The sequence below is a fragment of the Podarcis vaucheri genome (genome assembly GCF_965113315.1).
Source record: "Podarcis vaucheri genome assembly, chromosome: 8".
Classification (NCBI taxonomy): domain Eukaryota; kingdom Metazoa; phylum Chordata; class Lepidosauria; order Squamata; family Lacertidae; genus Podarcis; species Podarcis vaucheri.
The window spans coordinates 63,441,613-63,468,552 of NC_138766.1; the positions used below are offsets into that span (position 1 = coordinate 63,441,613).

The 26,940-nt window shown below is 40.3% G+C and overlaps 1 long non-coding RNA gene across 3 annotated transcripts; it reads left to right on the top strand.

Annotated features, from left to right (window-relative positions):
* Positions 1-4,624: 4,624 nt before the first annotated feature.
* LOC309538502 lies at positions 4,625-26,940 on the top strand. Of its 3 annotated transcripts, none has more exons than XR_014222244.1 (4): positions 4,625-4,956; positions 7,129-7,308; positions 10,802-10,984; positions 16,020-16,402. It is a non-coding gene; the product is annotated as an uncharacterized lncRNA (long non-coding RNA). The 3 variants fall into 3 exon arrangements; XR_014222245.1 differs by lacking the exons at positions 4,625-4,956; positions 16,020-16,402 and adding exons at positions 4,973-5,125; positions 26,342-26,940; XR_014222246.1 differs by lacking the exon at positions 4,625-4,956 and adding an exon at positions 4,973-5,125.

Here is a 26,940-nt window from a genome sequence, read left to right on the forward strand (position 1 = left end):
TAACGAACTCGTTCTTCAAGCGGCGGTCCTTAATGTAGCCAAAATAGCATCATCCACATATAAGAGGGAGGTATCAACGCGCTTAGAAGAGACACTAAGGTTAGAAACCTTGCTGGGGGAGGAGGTTAAATCTGCCCAATGAGGTCTGACTGTGCTCTTTTGTTGGAAATAGAATAATTTTCCTGTTCTCGCAGTAGCCAACCAGATGCGTATGGAAACCCCAAAGTAGGACCTCAGCATGATAACACTCTCCCCACTTGTGATTCTCAGTGGAGAATCCTCAGAGAGCATCCTGTTGCAAAGGCGGATCTAGGGGAGTGTTACTGGTTCGGTCACGCTGGGTGTGGAGCTTCTGGGGTGCTCCCGCAGGCGTTGCAACTATTATGCCCACAGAAGGCATTGGGTGGGGGCAGATTCTGGCATCACACAGGGTGCCACTGAAATCTGAGACTCCAAGGTCCACAACTGCCAGTTGGGTCACTTAAGGCCAGGCTGGCTGTTGGCTTCATACGTAGCACAGTGCTACATTGACTTTTAAGTATCTCCTGTGCTGCTGTTTATACAATGTGGGCTGCTCATGTATAAGAGCAGCACAGGAACATATGAACCAAAGTAAGCACTCAGAATCATGATGTTTTTTGTCTGCAAAAAAAAAGAGGGGGGAAAGAGAGGAAGGAATTATTTAAGAGAGTTTACCTAGAGAAATAGTTAAGTATTCAGGAGCATGATAGTCGATGGGAGGCTTTCGTCCTGAAAGGTGGCATGTAAATCTTTGAAGCAAATAAATCATATATATTATAGCAAAAATGAACATCCCTGTTTGTGATACAAAGTAGATTATGGGGAAAGTATGAAAGGGCCAGCCAAAAATAAAATAAAATCCTGATATAAAAGCTATTGGTGGCCCTTACAGAGTGCCCTTAAGAGAATTTAACATCTTTGGAAAGGGACTTGATTTTCACATTGATCTTTTTATTTACAGTGTCTTGAAGTCTTCCCCATACGCTTGTCTTTGGCTTGTTAACAAACCTTGTCAGAGGGCAGAAAATCCATTAATCTTTGCACACCAAGTAGGAACACCCCCCCCTTCTTTCCTTAGTCTGGCTTGCTTTTCCCTCTGAAAGAGCAATGGTGTTATTACCGTTTATCACCAAGTCAACTTTTCAGCATAGGAAAACCTGGGGAAACAAAGCAAATAAGAGGTTCTGTCTTTTTGTTGTAATACACATGCACGCGTGCACACACACACACACACACACACACAAATCCCTTGTAAATAAGCACACGGAAATTGTTAGTCTGCAAACATTTTTTCCTACCCTGATCAAAGGCTAGTAGCCTGTCTCTGCATGCTGGCCTGAGGAGCGAAAGGTTAGGTAAAGCAGGTGGACTGGTGCAGGAGGGATGGAGCAATCTGCTTCCTCCTCTGCCAGACTGCTACATTTCCATGCTGGTTGTGGAGAAAGAGATTTCCTTCCTCCTTAGGCAGCACAGTCAGCTGCCTCCTCCTGAGTCAGACCATTGGTCTATCTAGCTCAGTATTCACAGCACTGATTGGTAGAGGTTTGCTGAGTTTTCAGAGAGGGTTCTGTCCTAGCTGTACCTTAAGATGCCAGGGATTCAGCCTGGAGCCTTCTGCATGCAAAGCAGACACTGTACTACTGAGCTATGGTCCCTTTTCATGAAGGATTTCCCCTTCCACACAAACACACATATGATTGAATATTTTTTGAGTCTTGAACTTATACTCTGAATGTAAGAGTCTTATGAGGGTCTTAATGTGTATTGTCTAACTTCATAATGTGGCAAGCCAGTTCATTCAGCTGAATGGGGTGCCCTGGACTTCTGCATTGAAGGTATCACTGGGTAGTTTTGGAAGACTACAGTACAGCCAAGATGAGGTATGGTGTGAGTGGCTTGGCATAAGAGATTAGAATTGAAGCATGCCTGCTTCTTGAAGTCAGTAATCATCATAGCTTATAGCTACCCCATGAGGTAGGTTAGACTGAAGGGCAATGCCTTGCCATTTCTAGGATGCTGAAGGTATCCACTGTCCTTTGAGCAGAACATAATGCACAAGTTCTCCTTATTCATTGAGAGTCCAGAAGTAAGAAAAGAGGCTATTCAAGTAATTTGTGCAAGAGGCTATTTCTGAATCTACCGAACGACCCCAAAACTTGAGCACTTCAACAAAAACAATAGCATTTTAATGGTTAATATATAGAGGTTAAAAAATGCAGGTTTATAAAAAGGAATCAAAATGTGAAAACTATTCTCTTCTCTATTCTAGGACTTGTTGGTTTGTTCAGACCAAGCATTCATTCCGAAATGTTGATAGAGTATTTTCTGGATTGGTGATTTTTTTCTCTGATTCAGTTAATTAGTTATGAATTGCTTCCCAAAAAACATATTAAAGCAATGAGCAAAACAAAATAATTTGATCATTATTCTGTGCATCTGAATAAAAGAAGTGCAAACATGTTAGATTTTGTTTTTTTTAAATGTCTCTGGGTGTCTTATGACTTAAGGTAGTGGGATAATTCAAAAGGACTTCAGAACACTGGAATGTTGACTTGCTTCCCTAGTTTTAATTATTGGAATGCACTGAAGAGATAGTTTTAACAAAGGCAGCAGCTAATCCACTTGCCCGCCATCATTAGCTGGTGTCATAATCTTATCCTTTCTATGATACCCTTCGTAGAAGCGTTTGCATTCATTATTATTATGTAAAGCAAAAAGCACGACCAGGCCTGCCCCCAATAAAGAACAAAGTAATATAAAAATTTTGATTGGATGCTTACCATTCCAGATTGTGTATTGCTATGGCTATCAGCCAATAACCTCCTTACCTACCCATGTCGGACCATAATGCACACTCAATGTGCAAATAAGTAAGAGCACAAAACATTTACATCACAAAACTAGGTGTCTCTTGCTTCATCCTCCATGACCCTCATCTCCAAATGTTGTGTCATCTGGTAAAGGTAAAGGTACCCCTGACCATTAGGTCCAGCCGTGACCAACTCTGGGGTTGCGGTGCTCATCTCGCTCTATAGGCCGAGGGAGCCAGTACAGCTTCCGGGTCATGTGGCCAGCATGACTAAGCCACTCTGGAGAAGCAGAGCAGCGCACGGAAACGCCATTTACCTTCCCGCCGGAGTGGTACTTATTTATCTACTTGCACTTTGACGTGCTTTCGAACTGCTAGGTTGGCAGAAGCAGGGACCGAGCAACGGGAGCTCACCCAGTTTCAGGGATTCGAACCGCCAACCTTCTGATTGGCAAGTCCTAGGCTCTGTGGTTTAACACACAGCGCCACCCGTGTCCCCCGTGTCACCTGGTAAAGGTAAAGGTACCCCTGCCCGTATGGGCCAGTCGTGTCCGACTCTAGGGTTGTGCGCCCATCTCACTTAAGAGGCCGAGGGCCAGCGCTGTCCGGAGACACTTCTGGGTTACGTGGCCAGCGTGACGAAGCTGCTCTGGCGAGCTGGCACCAGCGCAGCACATGGAAATGCCGTTTACCTTCCCGCTAGAAAGCGGTACCTATTTATCTACTTGCACTTTTTTAAGGGGTGCTTTCGAACTGCTAGGTGGGCAGGAGCTGGGACCGAAAGACGGGAGCTCACCCCACCGCGGGGATTCAAACCGCCGACCATGCGATTGGCAAGCCCTAGGTGCTGAGGTTTTACCCACAGCGCCAACCACATCCCTTATGTGTCATCTGGTAGTTGTAAGCTATTAGGTAGCTGAGCTGGTAGCCAGACCCCATGAAGCTGTTGTCTAAATTCAGAAAGAAACCAAAATTTATTATTATTTTTTTGGCTCACTTTCAAGCAGTTGTCACATTCCAATTTGGAGTAGCAACGCTGGTGAAGGGGTTCTTTTATTCTAGCTCTTGGTGCTGTTTCCTTCAACCCTGAAGCTCCTATTAGATATAGACACACTCTGGGTTTAGACTCCGCATATGTGTGTGTGTTTGTGGATTTAGATTTGGGGGAAAGGGTTAAACTAACCACTCCACTGAATTGGAGCCCTCCTTCATGACTGCTTTAAAGTTGAAATATCACAGAACTTGAGCATCACATCTTAATTGACCTAGTGCTTTCTTTTCCAAGACAGATGGATTTTCCAGTGCCCTTTCCCAGGTCACTTCCTGATGACCTGTTCATTGAGGATTCATCCAAATTTGTGTGTGGGGAGGTAAGATGATGGCTGCTTATTAAGAATTCATTCGTATCTGATGCAAGTGTTATTCTGCACTTTCTCGTGTCTTTTCCTATCACTTTCCTTTTTGTAAAAAGCCTGATCTTTCAGGGAAGTGGATTTGTTGCCCAAGACCATTAAGTCAACTCTAATTGGGCAACCTGAACTTCCCAGTATGCGACTGACTCCCCCTGCCCAAAAATCTCAGCAGAAGTGTCCCCTGCCCAGTATGCAAAGCCTATATATTTTCTGGTATCAAAGTTGCAAGGAAGCAACTTTTTATGTGTAGAAAATTATGCCTCATGATAGGTAATGCTCATTTGTTCAACTTAATGAGATTCATTGCCAGTCATGTTTCTTATATGATAGTTGACAAAATGGGGTATAATCCACTACAGTTTCTGTACCTATAGATGAGAGAGAGAGAGAGAGAGAGAGAGAGAGAGAGAGAGAGAGAGAGAGAGAAGTTGCTTGGGAGGAAAATAAATAAACTAAGTATACTGCTTCTCAAGTGGAAGAAGAAGAACCGGAATCTATAGGAACAAAACCCTGAAACTGCTAATATACCTCCCAACCAAAGGAAACCTGTTCTTGAGATAGGACATCTAGGAAATCCCTTTGCAGCTGTTGCATCTGAATGTAATAGCTTGCTAGCAGGAACACAAAATGGTACTTGCTCAGCTAGAACAGCAGATAACACAGCTTGAAAGGGACCTTGCAGATGCTTGGAAACTTTGTAGTCAGAAAGATCAGGTATGCTCTTGCGATGATAAAAATGAGCAAAACAGGTATCTCTTTTAAAAATCACATTGCAAAAAGGAGTGTGAGAAGCTATGATGTGCAGCACTATATATGTGTGTGTGGGGGGGGGAGGTGAATTTCGAAAGGAGGAAAAAACCCACCCTGTTTTATCACAAATTTTGTAAGTACACATTTCTTTGGTGTTGGTCTTGAAACTTAAGATATGTTTGCATTTGTGATAACAATTCTATCCCTTCCAAAAAGCATGTTGATATGAAATAAAATGAATACAGCTGTATAAATGTCTGTAGAGATTTTAGAAACTGCATTTCCCATTTTCGCTGTGAATATGCTCAATATCAGAGACGGAGCTGGAGGCATTTTCCCTTCTATAAAAATGCACAGAGGCCTGGAGTTGTGTTTTTTTTAATGCTATAGTCATGCGAAAGCTATCTGTATAACATACATGGGAGAGGGAAAGATAGGTGCATTGCTTTGGATGGAGATCTGCATTATGGGGAGCGGGGATATCTCAGTGTTGAGGTTTCTGGAATATGCTGCAGAAAGATTTCATTATGTTAAGCAGGTGGGGGAATTTTTGGGGCCCTGCTATACATTTGTGTTTTGTTAAACTGAAGTGGCTATTCTAACAATGATTACAAAACTACAGTGACAAAGCTTATATTTTTGTAGGTTGTGTGCAGAAATCTACCTCTATTTTATAGAAAGGTACAAGGTAAAGGAATATAATTTTGCCATTCCCTATATAAGAATGAAAATGGTTTTTAAATTCCAGGAGAAAATAAGTATTCCCCTTCTTAAAATAACATTTAGCTATTTTTTATTTTTATTTTTTTAAAAAAATCACTGATGATGAGAAATTAAATGAAAGCATGACAGGATATTATGTACTGCCTAAAGTTTTACACACCTGAAAAAATACGTTAATACAAATAATTATTGTCATGTTAACATCACAGCCAAACATATCTGCAGGTTTTAAGCTGTCTAAAGCAATTTTACTTTCTCAATGAAGAATGTTTAACATTTGAACCAAAAACAGTACAGCACGAATAATTAAAGGCTTAAGTTAAATACATAGACAGTCATTTAAATTTAGATCTGCAATAACATTTACTATTATTCTCCAAGGCTTTGACTGTGCTTGACAGAAACAAAGTACTCTGGGATTAATTTCAAGAAGTGGTGCCAACTGTGTGCAATTTGCTGTAATTAAGACATGAAAGAGTACTAAATATTCAGATTAAAAGAAGCATGATGGAGCATGATAGAGAATCAAGGTGTGGCACTATGCCAACAAAGCACAGATGCTTGTGGATTCCCAGTTCTGGGCAATACAAAAGTTGAACTTATTGGCTGAACTTCTGCATCATTCAGAACTGTTTATTCATTTGCACTTGGATATTCACAAGTAAATGGGAGATACACAAGTTGAGAGTATATTTTTAAAATTGCAATTAAATTAAAGTTGAGGATTTTTTTAAAAAAAATAACAAAACAAAAGTCAGTAAGTTAACTATATATATCTTTACACACACATAGGAACAGTCTAAAACAATTTACTTTGCATCTTGAAATAATGTTGACACTGAGAATTTTGTTGACAATTAGAGAAGCACCTTAATTAACCAGAAAGAGAGGGTGGTAGCATTTTGTCTGGTTTTTTTTGTATCCTTGTGGTGTGGTTTTTTGTTGTTGTTGTTGTTTGCACATTTAGTTACCTTCCTACCAGCTGAATTGCAGTTGCTGGCTTCAAGCTGTTCATTTTCTTTTTATTCACCAAACCCTTAAAAAAAAAGAAAATAAAACAAAAATCCTCTTATCTGACACATTTAGATCAAGTAACTGTTTTCTTGGCCCCCCCTCCAGAATTATGTGTAACATTTTTCTTTGAACAATTAATGAATTGATTTTAATAAAACCATTTGTCATTTCCCCCCTCCACCTATTTTTTTTAAATACAATGCAAAGTGTGTATGACTTTTTGATCTTATAGGACATGGGAGGACGTGACCTCTTTGCTAATGAGAATATGTATGTGTGTGTGTATAGATATATATAATCTCCCTTTTCCTACAGCTTGAAAGAGCAGGATACAGTATTTTTGTTGCTAAAGTTCATTGTGAAAGGTGGTATTGAAATGTTTTTTTTGTTTGTTTTCAGAGGCAATACGCAAAAGATTTCAGCTCTCCTGCAGGCAATGGGAGATATCAAAGCTGAAGTGGCTAAGGTGGAGCACTTTGACAGTCTGGTCAAGAAGCTGAAAGCAAGTGTCCAGAATGCAATGAAAGGAAGAATCTGAAGGCGAGAAAAGCCATCATATTTAGGACTGGGATTCAGCAGGTAAATCACGAGCTGCAGGATGCTCAGGGAAGCAGTGCAGAGGGACGAGGTAATAATGTATAAAAATAGTGATATTACTGCACTGTGAATTTGGCACAGTCTAATAGAATAGAAATATCAATCATATGGACAAAAGATTGCTGTAATCAAATGAACACAAAAGGTTCCCTGTCCGGCTTTAGGGGGAATTTAGAGCTGGAGAGAGCAGCTTTATCAAACAGAAACAAACACAACCGAGTCCCTTTGTTTCTCTTCGCCATTGGAGAGTGTGAAAAATGTGTGGGGGGGGAATCATTTCTGCATTAGGGAGCTTTGCACACTTGCTGATTATACACATTGTGAATTGGATAGAAGGCACACGCATGTATTTGAGATGTGCGCGTGTGTACACACACACACACACACACACACACACACACACACATATCCCCCCATACGCAGAGTACAATTAAGAGTCTTTATAAAGTCACACGATGAATTGCCAATGTAGAAATGGTACAGCGCAAAAAAGGATTGTTTGAATACCTTGAAGACAAAGGGCTGTTCTCACATGCATTGTAGCCAGCTTCCCCCCCCTTCCTCCCCCCTGCACAATATTTCCCATTTCATTTTGTCAGGCATTCAAAGAGGCATTCAGGCTCAGCCAATAATTTCTATAGCTTTTGCCTAGTACCTGTATCCTTGGAATCCTGCTTATATGTTAGAAGGTGTTTTTCAGGAGATAGTCAATACCGAAAGGACACAGCCTTATTATCATCCTTTAACATTATGGATCCACCCCTATAGTAAAGTTTTTGAAAGATATGATTTTTTAGCAAATAAAATATTAATGAAGTCATTTGGAACGTAATGGACAGCTTGTGTCAAACCCTTAATTTTCCCCTTCCGCTATTCACAACATTGCCAGACACATGTTTCTGGATAAAACCCCCTAGAGGTTTGCTGCAAATTCTTTTTCAATACAACCAGATCATTGCAGATAATTGTATTACACAGGGTATTGATCCAAAATCGTTGGGCACCGGAAACATCTGAAAAAACATGATTATAGCTTTCTGTTTATTGTTTGTACATCATATAAGCAGGCTTTTCTGTGAATCACCTGTAAGAAAGGCAAGGTGGAAACATCAGAGAAATTACCTCTTTACAAGAATCTATTGATCACTTTAAATCAAAGAAGTATGTTTGACATAAGATTACCTGCCAGTTTGAACATTAGGTACACTATGTTATAGCCCGAGGCAGTTGTAAGTCTGACAAAGGGATTGTAAATAAAGCATGCAGCTGCTAGTGCCTCTGGCTTGGGATCAGCAGAGGCTCAAGTCCAAGGCATAGGTAAACTTAAAATAATTTAACCCTTTTCAACCAGCACATGGAGAATTAGAGTAGATTCTTAAGAGTATTGGGAAACATAAATGGACTTTTATCGGTTTGAACAGGCAGGTCCTTCAGAAAGCACACATACCTTGACGTTTATATTTACCGGTTCTGTGGGGAGAGAAGGAGTGGGCAGTGCTTCAAATTGGCTTTATGTTGGGACAACTAATTAGCAGGCAGCGTACATAGGCTACTTTGGAAAAACTTTGCATTTTTTGTCTAGCCTGTCTGTATTTGCAGGTTTTCAGTACGATTGCGTATGAGCCTGTCTGCATTAAATCATGTGAATGGCATGTGTGCGTGTGTTCCAAGTCTTCTAAATTTTTATATTTTGCACACAAAAACTTCAAAGCTAAAGCCAAGCTATGCTATGCTATGCAACGGATGCAGTGATTGCATTTACAGTCTTCTATGGCATGGGATATTTCTAGTGCTGAGACCGATCACACAAAATGATATAATAAATTGCTTACTATTATTGAACAATATAGTCAAGCTACTCTTTCTATAGGAGAATACTCGCCGGCTAGTTTATTAGCTTTTTTTGTGAACCAAAAAATATTCTATCCTATGTATGGCCTTCTGTCCTTTTATTAAATACCAGTAACCAAATGCTTCCTGGAAATCTTGCTCTGCAGTCTGAAGAAATGCTTACGATTAGTAAAATAAATCTATAAATGTGTTCATGAGAACTTTGGCAATATATAGATGTTCAATACTCTCCCCACACTATACAAACATACAAGCTCAGACTCATGCTTGTGGAAACAAGAGCATACGTGTGTGTGTGTGTGTGTGTGTGTGTGTGTGTGTGTGTGTGTGAAAAAATTAGCATTTCATTTTTATTATGTAAGAGTTCCAGGTCAATAACAATGCTTGTGGTTTCTGTAAGTCTGCTAGGAAATATATTTGCTGAATGTCCCAAATGCTCATAATTTTTAAATGAAATACTTTTATTTAGATTCAGCTCATCAGGGCAACTAAGATTGATTTCAAATATGTAAGATAAATGTAGGCTATTTGAGAAGACTAATGTGCCAATTTTTGTTATGACAATATTGGTTTTATAAGGCTCCAGTCCCTTTGCTCTGAATTAATTGAAGCCTAATTTACACATCATTCTTCCAACATAAACCAGGGTTATTAAAAGGGAGAGGTTTGAAGAGCATTGCCATCTATGCATATGTGACCTTCTTAATTTTGATTGTGATGCCTTCCCAGCAAGGCTCCTCTGCTTTCTTTCTTTTAAGGCTTGAATTGTGTGCACAACCTTCACTAACAGGCTTCAGTTTGGAAATAAAACACCCTTCAGTGATACATGTTTATTCTGAAATTTAATGCTGTACCTCATTAAACTTGGACTGCATTACTGAATAAACATTTGTATGTCTGCGGCTGTATATTTGCCAAAACCTTTTTTAAAAAACCCACGCCCTGCTATATATCTGTGCTAAAGGACAAATATTTAAATGAACACTATATATGTATATTTCTTAGAATATGGTCAACAAAAGAACAAAGGAAAAATGTCTTTGTCTTAAAATGCCTATTTTTCTGAGGAAGCTTGAAACACACTGCCCTAGATTCTTTGGGCTAATGAAAGAGTGCCATCTCTTGGATGACCTTGGGAAAAGATTTTGTTTATATAGTCGAGTGGTACTCCACAATGGAAAGAATTTAGTGACGCAGAAGTTTTCAGTTTATACCTTAATTATATTAAAGATGTAGAGTGTTAATCTGTTGAAAAACGAGAGGCAGTTAATACCAAACAAAATTTCATTCTGAAAGTCTAAAACAAACTGTACCTGCTTTTGAAAAAATTTGCCTCACAACAATGGATGTTAGCCCAGCTACAGAATATAATTTAGCGACTGATGAAAGTATTACACATATTTAATATTTATCTGAAGATATATACAGGATTTTAGAAACATCTCTCACTCCCTGTCTGTGTTTGTGTTTAATACTTGCAAGCAGAAATAGATTTTTTCAGGGGGGAAAAACCCTCACTTTCTCCAAGTTCATTTACAACAGGTTTAGTAAGTGTAAAATGAAACAACAACAAAAGTATGTCGCTGGCTTCTTTTGAAACTGTGATGCTTTTATTATCTTCCAGCCCAAGAATTTGCCAGCCAGGATGAAAAACTTCTAATGGAATCCAGCTTGAAAGCAAGTCAAGAGCAGCTAAGTGAGGAAAGAGCAGAACCAAGTTCGCCCCGACCAGTAGAAAATCACAGACAGAACTGAAGCCACTGAGCGAACGCATTATAGATTCTCATGAAGAAATTAGTGATTACAAGTGAGTTACTGTTTGTTTTGATGTTTCAGTAAGAGTTGAAGGCGAGCCAGAAGTCAGCAATAATTCTTTCAGCTCTCTACTGTAGGGTTTGTTTTGCTCTGGTGGTGTGTTTTGTAAATGTCTTTGACTGATGTATTGATTGAATCAAGTATTAAGTAATTGATAAACTCCGTTTAAAACTAGCCTTTCAGTTTTTCATCCAAAATGTGTTAACCAGAAGTCTTTTTAATGCCCCCCTTTCCCCCTTCTGAAAACGTGAAAATCTGCTGTTGAGGGGAAAAATAGTTTTCTTTATTGTCTATCTGCCAGTGGCATTCTCATCTTCCTCTCTTTTTGGGGGTCTGAAGGTTACATATGGCTCTTATTGTCTGTTTTTTTTGGTTCAAGAAGCTGCCTCAAAGCAAGACGCTCCCAAATTAAAGCAAACTTAAGAGTTTGAGCTTCTAGTCTGAGTAACGAGTAACATATGAAGTTGCTAAAATGAACTCAAATCCTAATCCTAATAGGTCTCTTCTCCCCCCCCTTTAAGGGAAATGCTAAAACTTTCAAAGAGTTTTTTCATGTTTATGAATCATAAATTGATTCATTGTTCAGTTTTCAAGCGAATGTTATGAAAGGTATTCATCTCAGCTAAATGCCTTTGTCTCTTTCACTATATGTAAATACTCTGAATAATGCATTCTTCTTGCTGAATTTGTTACATTGTGCATTCAATTTAGGTAGCTTTCTCAGTCTGGGTCTTTTTTTCCTTCGATATCACAAATTAAATGTGAACTTCAGAAGTTCTAAGATAACGTTTCCTGAAGTGATGGCTTAATCACAAAGAGGTTTTTATTAATAAGAAAGTTGCAGAGAGGTTTGGAGCTTTCTCCCGAGATATCTACATCTCTGATTCCACTGCAATGTCAAATGATGAAACTTTGTCACACAGCTATTATGCAGTGCTATGCCTAGCAAGATTATGATTGTTTGTTTGGAATTTACCTGTAGATGAGACTGGCAGGGGCCCTTAGAATCCCAAACAATTGCTTTGCCACACACTCTTCTATGTGCATAAGAAAAAGAAACATTTTTGTCGCTTAATATAACAATGTTATGAGGAGATCCGGGAATCCTAAAGGGACCATGTCAGCCATATCTAAAGGTAAATTTGCAAGCAGTAGAAGTATGTTTGGCAGCTATAACTTTGCAATAGTTGTGATGGCATTATTGTGGATTATTGGGAGCCCATAGGTCCACAAGGTAAGACCACTTACATTGCCTGTTTCTTTTGCTTCTTATGTAAGGTGACTTTGTATCCTTACATCCTGTGTGAGAGAAGCTCAAAATATCCACACAATCCACTTGTACTTTTCTAATTCTATGTTATGAGTGGAAAACAAAGATACCCCTGAACTTGACAAAACAGGTAAATCTATCCACCATGTTACTCAAAGCTTCCATATCTGGGGAAAATGTTACTGGAAAGGTATAAGTTGTTCATTTACTGGAGAGGCATGTGAACAATTACTACCAAACCAGTCAGTGCACCCCACTTTTCTGCATGAACCTTCAGTTTAGCTCTGAGTTGTGGCATTGTTCCCTTTATGCCACATTGCTCTTTTCAGTTTCCCTTTAAGAAGACCAGTCTTCATTTGTGAAACTGAAGTTCCGAGTAGAACAAAACTTTATAATGCGACATTTCATATTAGAAGCACCCAGTTTAATCTAAAATAAACTAAACAATTAAACTGATTCATACCCATTTAAGAACTATAGGTGTCTATTTACTCATAATTCTAAAGTTGCAAATGTGGACTTGATATTGAACCTTATTGCTCAGTCCTTCTCTTTGCCAAATTTAGAGGTTGTGTAGAGAGCTTGTTCAACTTTTGCTGAATCTCATTTGTATGTGTGTTTAGCAACACCTTGTTTCAGGCTTAAGCACTGGTGCAAAAACCCGGACTTTAGAAGCACTAGCACATGGCTGCCTTATGCAGGCAGCAGTAATGCAGCTGGTGGGCTGTGGTCACACACAGTTCCCTTTGCCATGGCGAGTGGATCTAGACAAACATTGACCAAGTGGGAAATTGCCATGGTGTTCAGGTAAACAGCTGGTAAGCTGGCCACAAGAACTGCCCTGTAAATTGCTTCAGAGAATTCTACTGCTCCTGCACTTCCAGAGAAAAAAATATTTTCTGATTGGGCAGCATGTTACAGACAAATGACTTTCCACGTGTTTGTATGTACATCTTGGTAAGTAAATGCTTGCTTATATTCACCCAGTGAGTAGTCATTTCAAAAACCGTGGAGGCATTAATTTGGTTTCAGATCACATCCTGTGGTGGGCACAGGAAGCTGCCTTTTACTAAGCCAGATCACTGGTCCATCTAGCTTACTACTGTCTGCACGGACCAACAGTGGCTCTCCAAGGTTTCAGGCAGGGGACATTCCCAGCCAGAGGATATTGCTGGACATGCCAGGAAATGAACCTGAGACCTTCCACGTGAAAAGCAGATACTGTACCACTTTGCTATGGTCTTTCCACTGCTTAATGAGGCTGATTCAAAGCACTATAACCACCATGAAGACATTGCCTGAAACACTGGTTCATGATAGTATTTGCATAACCTAGAGCATTTGAAAGCTATTCACCAGATTGATCTCTCTAGTCATTTTGGAAGTTTCTACACCAGTGCCTATGCAGCCTGAAATGCATGCTGTTGGCACGTAGACTCTCCATATGGCTAGCGCAAGCCATATGATGAATGGATTTCAAGTGTTGCTACCTACCACATGAAAGCCAGGAGAATTTCTTGCATTACTATCAGCCTACTTAAGGCTGTTAAGGCTATAATATTTGAATTAAGGCTGAGAGCCAAAAAGAATTCTCACAAAAATAATTTTCTGTGAAATTTTTCATTTCTGAGCTCTTTCTGAACTGGTGGTAAAATTCGTGTTTCTGCTAGAGAATAGTCAGGGACATCACCTCACCAGTTTTGCCATTCATGTAGATACAGGTTTTATATTTATTGATATTTTGTTCTAGCAAGCAACTCCCTCTAGTCCTTTTAGCCCATTCCTTCCTTTATCCACCAATATGAGTTGAAAACTAATATTAAGTGAGCTTTTTCTCAGAAGAGAATTTTCTAAGAACTCTTGGAGATTTCTCTCTCTCTCTCTCTCTCTCTCTCTCTCACACACACACACACACACAGAGAGAGAGAGAGAGAGACAGTATGTAGCAAAATGACCTCCCAAATTGGAAGACACTTTTGTATTCACCCCTGATTTAAATTGACCCATAATCTCACTACATTGTAGCTGCAGCCACAAAGAGAAGCCTTTTCCCTGTAGCAGCTAGTCATGAAGCAAAGCTCATGCTCCCACATTTCTCTCATCCCAAAGCTCTATGCATTTGCAATGTCTATGGGAGTATCAGGTTCACTGTCTGAGCAACTGCTAGAGAGCAGCTATTCCCCATTTCCATGCAGTGAGATTATAAAGGGCCATTTCTACAGCAGAAGAGGTGGGCACACCCTAGCTGGAAGAAAACTTCCTCTCCAACCTGCCTCATTGCTAAGAATATGTACAGAAGCCAAGGACATGCTATGAGCATGGATAGGGGATCCTTGCAAGTCAGGGTAATGTCCTGGAAGAATGGTAACACTGGCTTTTCCAGCCCTAACTGCAGCAACTTAAATGAGTTTTGTGCCAACACTGAAACTCACTAAGAACTTGGTTTTCAGCATGGCGAACGAGCAAGTGCAGGGAGGGTGGGGTTTGCAGAAAAAATATGGAGATTGCAGAGGACAGGTAGGTGAGAAGTTATTCCATTTTGTTTTCCGTTCAGCAATCTATTTCAAATTGTGTGGCATGTTTGTACATGTGTAAAACCAACATGTGCAAAGTTATCTCCTCTATTGTTACCACAATGTGAGTTCCTAACATGAGCACAAAGTAATGCTTTACCTTATTTGATGTAGTATAAAATGAAGAAAACACCCAACAAGACATAGGTAGGCCAGAAAGAAAATATTTAACAGCTGTAGAAAATTCACAGGCTTTAAGATTTTTATTACCACTTATTCTGGACGAGCTACATGTAAAGTTTGAAGGGGGGGCCAAGCTCAGCTACAACAACCCCACTATGTAAGCCTGTTACACTTGAAAGATTTGTTCAGAATGTCCAGTGGGAACCTGGAAATCGTAATAATTTGTAGTATCGATTGTGTGAAGCTATGCAGCTGGGGCCCCTAGTGAATAGACAGGAATAGACATTTTATTGATTAACTTTTACAGTCATATTTTCAAGACTCTGCTGCAACATAATTTTCACTTCCCAGCTTTGTGCTGCTGCATCATGAAACTTGGATTCTTCTCTCTTAACATTTACCCACTTGAGGAATAAAGTATGGACTTTTCTCTTTCAGGGCTGGGCATGTAGTGATACGTACACTTTATGCAGAGCGTCCTGATTACCCCCCCCCCCCAAATTTTCTACATCTAAAGGGAAATATCAGATAAGGAACATATGATTTTTAGACACAACAATTTCATCAACTAACCAGTTTATTGTAGCTCCTATCTTGATCTGCGTATGGCTGCTTTTGGCTTCAATCAATAACTGCAAGCGAAAAAGTTTTGCATAGAAAGTGAATTGCCCCACTAGAGTTTGGCTTTGTTCTTCATCACCTTTTATTATTATTATTATTTTTTAAAGGAGCTAGACATTGAAAAATGTAAAACGTGGCCTCTGGGGAAAGCTGTTTTCGATCTTTAGCAGCTATTTTTAACAGGTCTTTTATATGCCAAATTCTTTAATCCCCCATAACACTGGTTGTTCAGCTTTCAAGGAACTGCGTTTTGAAAAAATAAAATAAAATAAATCTTTATTATTTAGTGTACTGTGTGCTAGCTTTTGAAAATGTTCCTTATGTGCTGCACATAAAATCCCATTCGCTTTTTGTTGGTATTGCCTTAGTTAGTATATAATGAATTGTTATCGTTTTATGAGGGAGGGGGAACCAAACTGTCTTTCCTTTCCCATATTTAGGAATTAGCAGCAGCAAAATGTTAGAGAGTGAAGTGGAGCAGCTGCAGAAATTTCACAGAAGCAGCATTTGAGTTTCACACTGGAGCTACGAGGACAAGACAGGATCTTTCTCCAGTGGCCATAATGAAATCCATCATACTTTTATCAAATCAGCATGCAGCATTTTTTTAAAAAAATGTTTTCATGGTTACAATGTCATTATGCATTCTCCTAATATTTTTCATCCTTACGGCAATGAACATTATATATGCTCATGAAACCTGATTTTCCTGATATTGTCACCCTTTTGTCCCAAACTATCACCTGTAATCTTCTCCAGTATCGCTTTGAACACCAACAATCTAAAAAGCTTGAATTTATGCTCAGATCACATGCAATTGAAGAAGTATAATCTCATGAGACAAATTGATATTTTGTGTAACAAATACATATATGAAGGAATGAATCTGAGGGAACTCACAGCAGATCCAGAAATACAAAGACAATTCAATCTGTGGTTTGTGTTCAACACGTTTGAGGCAGAACCCATCTTAAATTAATTTCAGACAGCTTTTTTTGTGTGTGTGTGTCATTTGGGTTACATAATGATATGGAGACCCCATCATTAAACAATACGAATCCCTTTAAACAGAGCTGTCTTAACTGATGCAATCATGGAATCAGCTCCATGATTATAAATTATATACATATTAATTTGCATGCCTATATTTCCATCAGCAAAACTTTACTTTAGCATCTGTTCCCATTATATTTTGCTTAGAACGAGGAACAAGCTATAAGAATTACATCATGTGGTTACATCAATTAAATTACATCATGCACAATATACTTGGCTGACTTTGCCTTTTGCCTAACCTAATGTGGAATAAATGCTTTCCCTTTAAATTGCGGATAAAACTGGGCAGTTTAAATATTAGCACTAGCACCAATAGAACAACAGCAAAAACTGCAAGGATCAGAACAAGGTCAATCTGGTGAAGCCATCTGTTATTAGCAAGGTGTATTTGGAAGCTTGGAAGTGAGAGCTGGACCATAAAGAAGGCTGATCGCCAAAGAATTGATGCTTTTGAATTATGGTGCTGGAGGAGACTCTTGAGAGTCCCATGGACTGCAAGAAGATCAAACGTATCCATTCTTAAGGAAATCAGCCCTGAGTGCTCACTGGAAGGACAGATCCTGAAGCTGAGCTTCCAATACTTTGGCCACCTCATGAGAAGAGAAGACTCCCTGGAAAAGACCCTGATGTTGGGAAAGATTGAGGGCATGAGGACAACAGAGGATGAGATGGTTGGACAGTGTTCTCAAAGCTACCAACATGAGTTTGACCAACTTGCGGGAGGCAGTGGAAGACAGGAGTGCCTGGCGTGCTCTGGTCCATGGGGTCACAAAGAGTCAGACACGACTAACGACTAAACAACAACAATATGGAAGGTTGGAGGGAAGCGTGATAAAGATGGGCAACTCCAGTTTATCCCCAGCACCTGAATAAAGAAAAGAATATCAGATCTGTATGTGAAAGTTTAATTTAACTACCATGGCACAGATCACTTAAAATAAGAATGCATTTTTTGTGAGCATGATAGTGATGGCTATGAAAAAAAAATCACCTGCATAATCAAGATGCAGTCAATTAAACCAAAGAATGTTGGATTCCCCTATGGGGCCAAAGTTTTTTGAATTTTGGGCAGTATGGCAGTATGCTCCCCCTTCCTGGCGTTTCCCCCTATGCTACATGGGCTACCTACTTCTGCCTAGAGAACAGGGCAGGAGTCATAAGATGTACCATGAGAGGTAGAACTGTCCATAGATCTGATTCCCTGCCCAGCTTCCAGGAAGTGAGCAAGGAATTTCTTTTATGCACACTGCTATGAAAATTCCATCTCATTCTTTTTTAAATAGCAGAGATGGGTCTTAGAAGTAGTGCACAGTTTCCCGGAATGGGAAGATACTCTTCCATGCACACCTTTTAAAATAAAGTCCTGAGGGCAACATAAAGGTGTTGTTCCTTTCTCCCATCCTTAAAGGAAGAAAAAGAGCCTAGCTAACAATTTGTTAGGCGTGGCTATTTATTTGCAGCACTGGTTCTGTGACAGTTCCACTCATTTTGTTTCTCTCTGCATACTATGTTTGCACTAGATAGTCATCACACAACCCCCCAGTGGAGCATTGGTAGTACCACATCACCATCGTGGATTTGAACGAAGTCAGAGTGCAGCCCCTGTTGGATGTTTTGTACTCACACATCAGAATTCTGGATTTGTATAAAGTCAGGGTAGGGTAGGGTAGCAAAAGAGCAAGTCCTACAGTGTCTGTGGCATAGGAGCAAGAAGCGAGAGACACCGAGAAGGAAATGATGATGGCTTGAAGCAATGGGAGAGGCCTGAGTAGATTGGGAAGGGAAGAACACTGAGGGGTTTGAAAACAAAAGAGCTCTGAATATTAGTACAGCATGCAATCACATATTTGTGGAAAGTTACCAATCCCATTTTGAATGCAATCTTTTTGTTTTGCATATATCACTGTGGACCAAAATAGACATGCAATTATTCATTGTCATTAATTGCATTATTTTTGCTAGAATAAATAGCAGCTGTATGGGGGGTGTCTGAATTGGGATTGTGGCAAGGGTGGGGGCTACATCCCCTTGGACCCCCCTCCCCCCTCTGCTACTTGCATTTGCAGGAAAGGTCCCATTGCAAATAGAAGCTGGGAGATCTAAGTTGGAACCACACCGGGACAAAGGGTTAAAATCCCCCTTCCCACACACCATGGTCTCGATCCCCATGGCTGCTGTTTTCTTAATAGCATCACATCTGCATTTGTTTGGGAAAGATGCCAGAGTACAGAGCTTTAATTGTAAATGATTGTACAACTACCATTTACAGTGATAAAACTCAGTAAAATCTTTACTACTTCTAAATGCTAGATTTCTGTTAAAAAAAACACTCCACTGTCCTGCAAAATACTTCCAGATGCAACAAAATGATAAAGTTGAAAGGAATCTTTGGAGTCTTTTAGTCCAGCTTGCAGTGGCAGCAGGAATCCCTTGACTTAGGCCATACCAGCCAGATGCTCATCTTGTCTTATCTTAAAATCCTGTACAGGAAATGATTCCACAGCTTTCCTGAAAGGCTTCTTCCATTGATACACTTACTACAAATCATAGTTCCTGGATTCCGTCGAGACCCAGGAATGTCTATTTGCAAAGACAGGTCCAAATTACTTAAGAAAGAAAGAAAGAAAAAGAAAATATAAAATTAACCTAGACAGATGGACTCGTAAGAGTGAAATACAAATAGCCCAAAACGGGATTGATTTCTGCATAATGTGGTGGAGGAATCCCTCATTATTGATCAACTTTTAAAGCTCATGCACAGCGCTTAAAAAGATAAAGTAAGCAAGGTCAAATAATCAAAGCATTTAAATAGTAAAAACAGCAACTGCCACTGTAGACTGCTAAAGTAAATCCATAATACAAATTGCTTTAGCAAAAAGTGGATGAGCAGCTGATCTTCCTATTGAACTTTTATACTGTTCAGTGACCACACAGGGAAAAGGATTGGGAGACATGGCTTTAAGATCGATATTGAGTGAGATGTAGTAGGGATTCATTCAGAACATGAAAGAATTACAAGTATTAGAGAGTTGAGGTATCTTTTGAAATGTCATCAAGAAAAGATTGTTTAGCTCAGTTTAGAACATCATATGTGTCATATGCACAGTAGGCATTAGTCAAATTTCTTTTTTGTTTTCATTGATCCAGTACACTTCAGTAGGGTAGCCCAATCTGTCTCAAGGAAACTTTGAGAATGTGATGCTGCTCTATAGCAAAACAACAACTTTCATAAACAACAGGGGAACTGTTTACAGTATTATAATGAAATCAATATCATCTTTTTTTACAAAAATCTTTTTTGAATGTCTAATTCAGTGTGAGCCTTTTGTGCAGAATGATATATGTTCTCTCCAGTTTACCAGACAGCTTTTGTGTGCTAAACTCTTAGATGTGTATTATTAGGCTTTTATTTCATCCTTATTTCTTTAGCCTTTCTCTTGTTTTGTTGCTATGGTACATTTACAAGTTTGTACTGTGCCACATAGTTTGTACTGTTTTTTGGAGAGAAAACCTATGTATTATATTGTATAAAGCTTCTCCTTGGTATATGAAGCAATACCTGCTTGATTCAATCAAAGCTCTGTTGCATTATTCCAGACTGCTCCCAGGCTAACTGCATGCAGAAAATTGCCTGTTAAATAGAAAGGACCATTTAAAATAACATGCTGGTTACTTAATATTGCTGATTGAAATGTACGACAATTATAGTACAATCCACTTCTATGCAAATCAATCACAAAACTCTCATCGATTTTTTTAATCAGTCACATTTGCATCCCTCTCTTTTACTAGGGAGCTTGAAGCAGGAGTGGAGCCAGCATGTCTCCAGGCCACCAGCTTCTACACCACAGAGCCAATCCTACAGGATACCATGGTTGATAGCACCCAAAGAGCCTCAGAAAAACCAAAACAAAACAGATGGGAAGATGGGAAATCTAGGGATGACTATGCACAGCCCATTCTCTATCGTTCCATGGCTCATTCTGTTCCACATCCCAGTTCTTTTGAATCCTGGTTTAACTAGACCCCCTTCATGGATTAATCCCATGAAGGGGCTCCACATGATTAAGGGGGAAGCAGGGGTGCCACCCTGCTGTTATGCCCACCTTCCTGGTCTCACCCCTTCATGCATTGAGTGAAGGTCTGAAGGAAGAGCCAGCTGTGGAACAGGAACATAGGAAGCTGCCTTCTGTCTAATCAGGTCATTGGTCTACCTAGCTCAGCACTGACAACATGGGCCAGTTGCAGATTCTAGGGTTTAAGACATCAGTCTTTTCCCAGTCCTACCTGGAGAAGTTACGGATTGAACCTGGGACCTTTTACATAGAAAGCAGATGGGCTGCCACTGAGATACAGCTTCTCCCTCTGCTGTGCAAAGGCTCCTCCATGTGGCTGGTTTAAATTGTAACAAAATGCTTTCCCTCTCCCTTGAGTTAATAGACACGTGAAAGTGGCCCTAAGAGTTATTTGAGTTGTGTACCCCTACTCCATGAAGTTTGGAACAGTTGAGGGGCAATTCACATCCTGCTTTGCTATAATGAATAGTTATTTAGAACTATTATTGGCTCCAGATTTGCAGCATGAATTGCTGATTACAGCAATTTTGGTGGTAAAATTGTGAAACAATATTCATAGTTGTCAGAAAAAGGTCAGCTTATTTGCATTCATTAGGAACCTGGAGGACCATGTAGCATGCTTTTTCCTTTGGGATGCTTACAATTATTGATTTGTATACAGCCGTAGGAAAAATTAATTAGAATTATATTTCACTTACTACCAGGGGCTGTATAATATAAAAGCCGTACATTAAAAAAAAAAAAGCCAGAACCAGAAAATGGAAATACTATTGTTGTTTTTCTTGGAGTGTAACTTTTCTAGTACAGATCTTATTTACAACAGTCTACACTTGTGTGTGTTGAAGCAAAACACATTAATTCCAGTGCTGTGAGAACTTTGGTTCCCTTTTTGGTTTATATCCAAATCCACAAAACCCACTACAATCTATTGTAGCATAGACTGTGTGTGTCCATCCACCATCCACCAAGGAGTCATTTCCTTTTCACCATAGTATGCTTGGCTATTAGAGGGACCAATAGGTCGATGCATAACTGCTGGTTTGGTCACTTTGGTCTGTAAAACTTGCACTTCTGCAAGTGCCACAAAATATCTGTTCCACATTTGTTAGGAACCATTCCCTTAGTGTTCCTTTGAAACTCCCTGCCTATTGACATTAGGCACGTGCCATAATTTACATTAAAGGTAAAGGTACCCCTGCCCGTACGGGCCAGTCTTGCCAGACTCTAGGGTTGTGCGCCCATCTCACTCAAGAGGCCGGGGGCCAGCGCTGTCCGGAGACACTTCCGGGTCACGTGGCCAGCGTGACATCGCTGCTCTGGCGAGCCAGAACCGCACACGGAAACGCCGTTTACCTTCCCGCTGGTAAGCGGTCCCTATTTATCTACTTGCACCCGGAGGTGCTTTCGAACTGCTAGGTTGGCAGGCGCTGGGACCCAACGACGGGAGCGCACCCCGCCGCAGGGATTCGAACCGCCAACCTTTCGATCGGCAAGCCCTAGGCGCTGAGGCTTTTACCCACAGCGCCACCTGCGTAATTTACATTACTGTGTCGGAAACTCCGCTCGGCCAAGCTGATAATGACCTGAGCCTTTGATGAGGCTCCAAGGCACGTTCCCGCATTCAGCAGAGTTTCCAGCACAGGAAAGAGACGAGAGGTTTGGGCTACTCTATGAAAGCAGAGAGCAACCGAAACAAAGGAACAAAGGGAACAGGAAACCCACTAACGTCACATCCCATCTCCTTTCCCGTGAGACTTCCAACAGTCTGGACTGTCTCTGGAATGTAAACAGAGTCCTGTGACTCCAAGCAGCTGCTCAGTGGTCCTGTACAGAAACATTGGCCCAGGTTCAACTAATGGGGCATGCTAGTGGAACCCAGTGCTAGACATTCCTTTAGCACAACAGGGCTTCTCCACCCTGACGCCTCACCCAAATCCAGGGTCAGGAGAAGGCCTTGAAAAGTGCATGTGGGTGAGGAGAAGGGGAATCATTTTGTCTAGTGACCAGAAATGCTAACACTAATGGAACAATCAAAAGAGCACAATGTTGAATCCCCCCGTTGTTTGGTCACATCATTTATTTGTTTTTATTAAATTTATATTCCACCCTACACCCGTAGATATCAAGGCGGTTCACAACATAAAATTACAATATATATAAAAAATACATAATACAAAGAGGAACAAAGACAACTGGCTTGAGAGCAGTACATGTGAAAAGGATCTAGGAGTCTTGGTTGACCACAAACTTGACATGAGCCAACAGTGTGACGCGGCAGCTAAAAAAGCCAATGCAATTCTGGGCTGCATCAATAGGAGTATAGCATCTAGATCAAGGGAAGTAATAGTGCCACTGTATTCTGCTCTGGTCAGACCACACCTGGAGTACTGTGTCCAGTTCTGGGCACCACAATTCAAGAAGGACACTGACAAACTGGAACGTGTCCAGAGGAGGGCAACCAAAATGGTCAAAGGCCTGGAAACGATGCCTTATGAGGAACGGCTAAGGGAGCTGGGCATGTTTAGCCTGGAGAAGAGGAGGTTAAGGGGTGATATGATAGCCATGTTCAAATATATAAAAGGATGTCACATAGAGGAGGGAGAAAGGTTGTTTTCTGCTGCTCCAGAGAAGCGGACACGGAGCAATGGATCCAAACTACAAGAAAGAAGATTCCACCTAAACATTAGGAAGAACTTCCTGACAGTAAGAGCTGTTCGACAGTGGAATTTGCTGCCCAGGAGTGTGGTGGAGTCTCCTACTTTGGAGGTCTTTAAGCAGAGGCTTGACAACCATATGTCAGGAGTGCCCTGATGGTGTTTCCTGCTTGGCAGGGGGTTGGACTCGATGGCCCTTGTGGTCTCTTCCAACTCTATGATTCTATGATTCTAACCCAATAATCCCCCATTTCATAGCACATTTAAAGAGGCATTGGATATCAATCAGCCAAAAGTCTGGTTGAAGAGGAACTGGTTTCAATAGTATTTTTATTATTATTATTAAATAAATTGTTGCTGCCCTGGGCTCTTTAGGGAGGAAGATTGGATATAAATTTAACAGGTAAAAATGAGAAAAATACCCCATGCTTAGTTGTCCCTCACATTAGCTCAGGTCTTTGCAGCAGCAGTGACAGTAAATTGGTTTGTGTAGAACAAAGGTGCAGATGAGAGAGGGCATTGCAAGTAAAACCAAGAAACCACAGCTTTGTGAGTATAGAGAATGACACCTATATAGACCACTGTGCAGAGTGAATGGTCACTGTATGTGTTCTTATAGGTATTCACTGTGAGCTTTATGAAGGCTCGCCAAGAGCTGTTGCATGTGGAATCGAAACTACCGTGGAGCACAGAGAAGCAAGTCATGAGGCTGCAAAAAGCTAAGCGCAAACTTGGAAGCAAATGCACAGAGTCTTAAACGGAGGAAGAAGGACACTCAGATGGCCTCTGTTGTTACCCTTGTGATCCAGCTTGCAATTGTGAAATGTGGCCCATGGTTATTGCATACTTCTGTGAACTTTTAACACTTTGAATGGATTAGAGTGTCTTATTTTGATTACATCCACATTGTTCGCTGTGATAAGATTAGGTTCTTTAGTCATTAAAAAGAAATGTTTGGCTTAAATCCATTGAATTCAGGCATGCAGTGAGTGGAAAAAATTAGACTGCAGCTCTTCATATTGTGCATATGTGACACATGTTAGCAATTAATCAAACTATAGTCACCTCTAATTAACAGCAATACTAAAGCCAAAATATGGCAGAAACAGATGACAAAAGAATTGAGCGGATAGAATACCGAGAGAGGAAAATATATTCCAGGAACACTGAAAGATTTTTAACTGTGCTGTGGTTCTCTTAATGGCTGTCAATATTTAAGCAGTTATTAGAGAGCTTTTCCTACATTGGTGCAACTTCTGAAAGATTTATTGGTTGTATAGATTTGCAGTGATGGTATATATGTAATAAGGTGATGACAGTAAACATTCGCATACCTGTTTTGAGGCTTCAGAACATGGCAGACTGAGGGAAAGTCTTGAAAGTGGGGTTGGTGATTCTCTTTACAACAGCAACAGACTGTACAAAAAGTATAGTAATTTAATTCACTGAAATTGTAAATGCTTTCATACTATTTCATATTATGTGTTTGAATTTGATTGGTTGGTAACCAAATTCTAGAGAGTTCTCTAGCAGTTCTCATATGATTGGCTAATGTTGGTCACATAAGATATTTAGTGAAGGAGAGACTCCATTTATGTCAAAGTCTGGACATTGGTTTAATTTCCAAAGAAGGGTGTCAATCATATACTTGATTTTGCTACCCTTATTTCAACACGGTTACATCTGTATAGGACTACTACATACCACACATAGTTAAACAATGAAATTCTCTCCCACAAGAGGTAGTACAGTGGTACCTCTGGTTGCGAACGAGATCCATTTCGGAGGCCCGTTCGCAACATGAAAAGAGCGCAACCTGCAGCGGCACGTCTGTTCACACGCAGGTTGTGATTCGCTGCTTCTGCGCATGTGCATGACATAATTTTGCACGTCTGCGCATGCGCGAGTGGCAAAACCTGGAAGTAACACTTTCCGGTACTTCTGGGTTGCCACGGGACATATCCTGAAAGAATGTAACATGAAGCAAACGTAACATGAGGTATGACTGTAATGGCCACCAGCTTGGATGGCTAGCAACTGTAGATGGCTTTATCCTCCATGAATTTGTCATAATTCTGTCTTAAAGTCATTCAAGTTGGATGTCAGCTGTGTCCCGTTGCTGACAGAGGGGGAGAGCATGGAGAGACAGGAGGAGGTAATTAGGCAGGAATGAGGAACGAGGGAAGAGCAGCCTAGTTGCAGTAGAAGCCTGAGCTCTGAGAACAAGGAGAAGGAAGGGGGGAGTTCAAGGTAGAAGACACAGACTGACAGTTTAAGCTCGGACTCAGAGGGAGAGGCCACCGGAAATAGCCCATCCCATGATGTGTAGGTGCGCAAGAATTAATGAGAGGCATGAACAGGAAAGGAAGCGAAAGTGGGGCTTTAAATGTGGGAAGAGGAAGGGGAGGAACTCAGACTCGGCAACAGCTAATTTGGAAGCAGACGCTGAGTGACTGAGCCCCAGAGTGATTTGTGTGTTTTGAACAATAAACCTGACTTGTCTCGCTTCTGTGGGAGAGACCCAACCATTACAATGGTGACCACCACATTTTCTCAGGGAAGTGTTGGCTTAGATGGCTGCTGCTCAGGTGTCATCTGTGATAGACAACTTCAAGGCACCCTCCATTCTCCCTTCTTTATCTTTCAGCTGGACTTGGACCAATACCTGCTCAAACAGAGGACTATCCTCTGTAAAATAGGACACATGACCATGGTTCTATGGATCTAAGTCCAGTCAAATATATCAAAAGAGACTCCTTACTTGCCACTTCCTTATTTTGTCTGTGTTCCTTTCTGTTTGGTTCCGTTCCCAAGAAAACACGTCAAAACATTTTTTTGAGGTTCAAAGTTTCACAAGTTTCCAGTGTCAGTTTTATGAATACAATTTGTATTGCAAATGTCCATAGCCATCTGATTATGCTTCTGACTGCAAGAAATTCATATTTAACTGTCTAATGTTTTATGTATTTATTGCAGCAATGTCGCCTTGTTCCATCCCAGGTGGGGCCTGATACATGGGAGGATTCTAGTTCACTGCACATTTTGGAGTTAACTGTTCCATTTTGCCTGCTTGGAACCATGTACAGATAGCAACAACCATTACATGTGTATTAAGCATGTAATTAATTTACTGAACCACACATGGGTCTGAATTGTACTTTTGAGGTAGTCTGAGGGTTTATAAGGAAGGAGGTAGTTCTAAGAAGCCATTCCAATAATATCTCATTAAACCATGAGGAATTTCCTCATTTGGGACCTCTGTAATGTCACAACCCAATATACTGTATATTAACAAACTATTGTTAATTCGTGCCATAATAAAAACTTTACGATCTGGAAGAAAAAATAGAGAAATTCCTTATGCTTTCCTTATTCATGATACCTGAAGTAAATAACTGTCTTCTTTGTTTAAAACATACTAATGTAGGAATGTTGTTGAGACTGGGCAAGATCATATTTGTATCTTTGACATGTGATCAAACGTTTTCCAAAAGGCACATCCCCCCCCACCTTAAACCCTCTTGATACTTTAATGTCTTTGTGAGAGTTGGTCAACCATATTACAAAGACCAGCA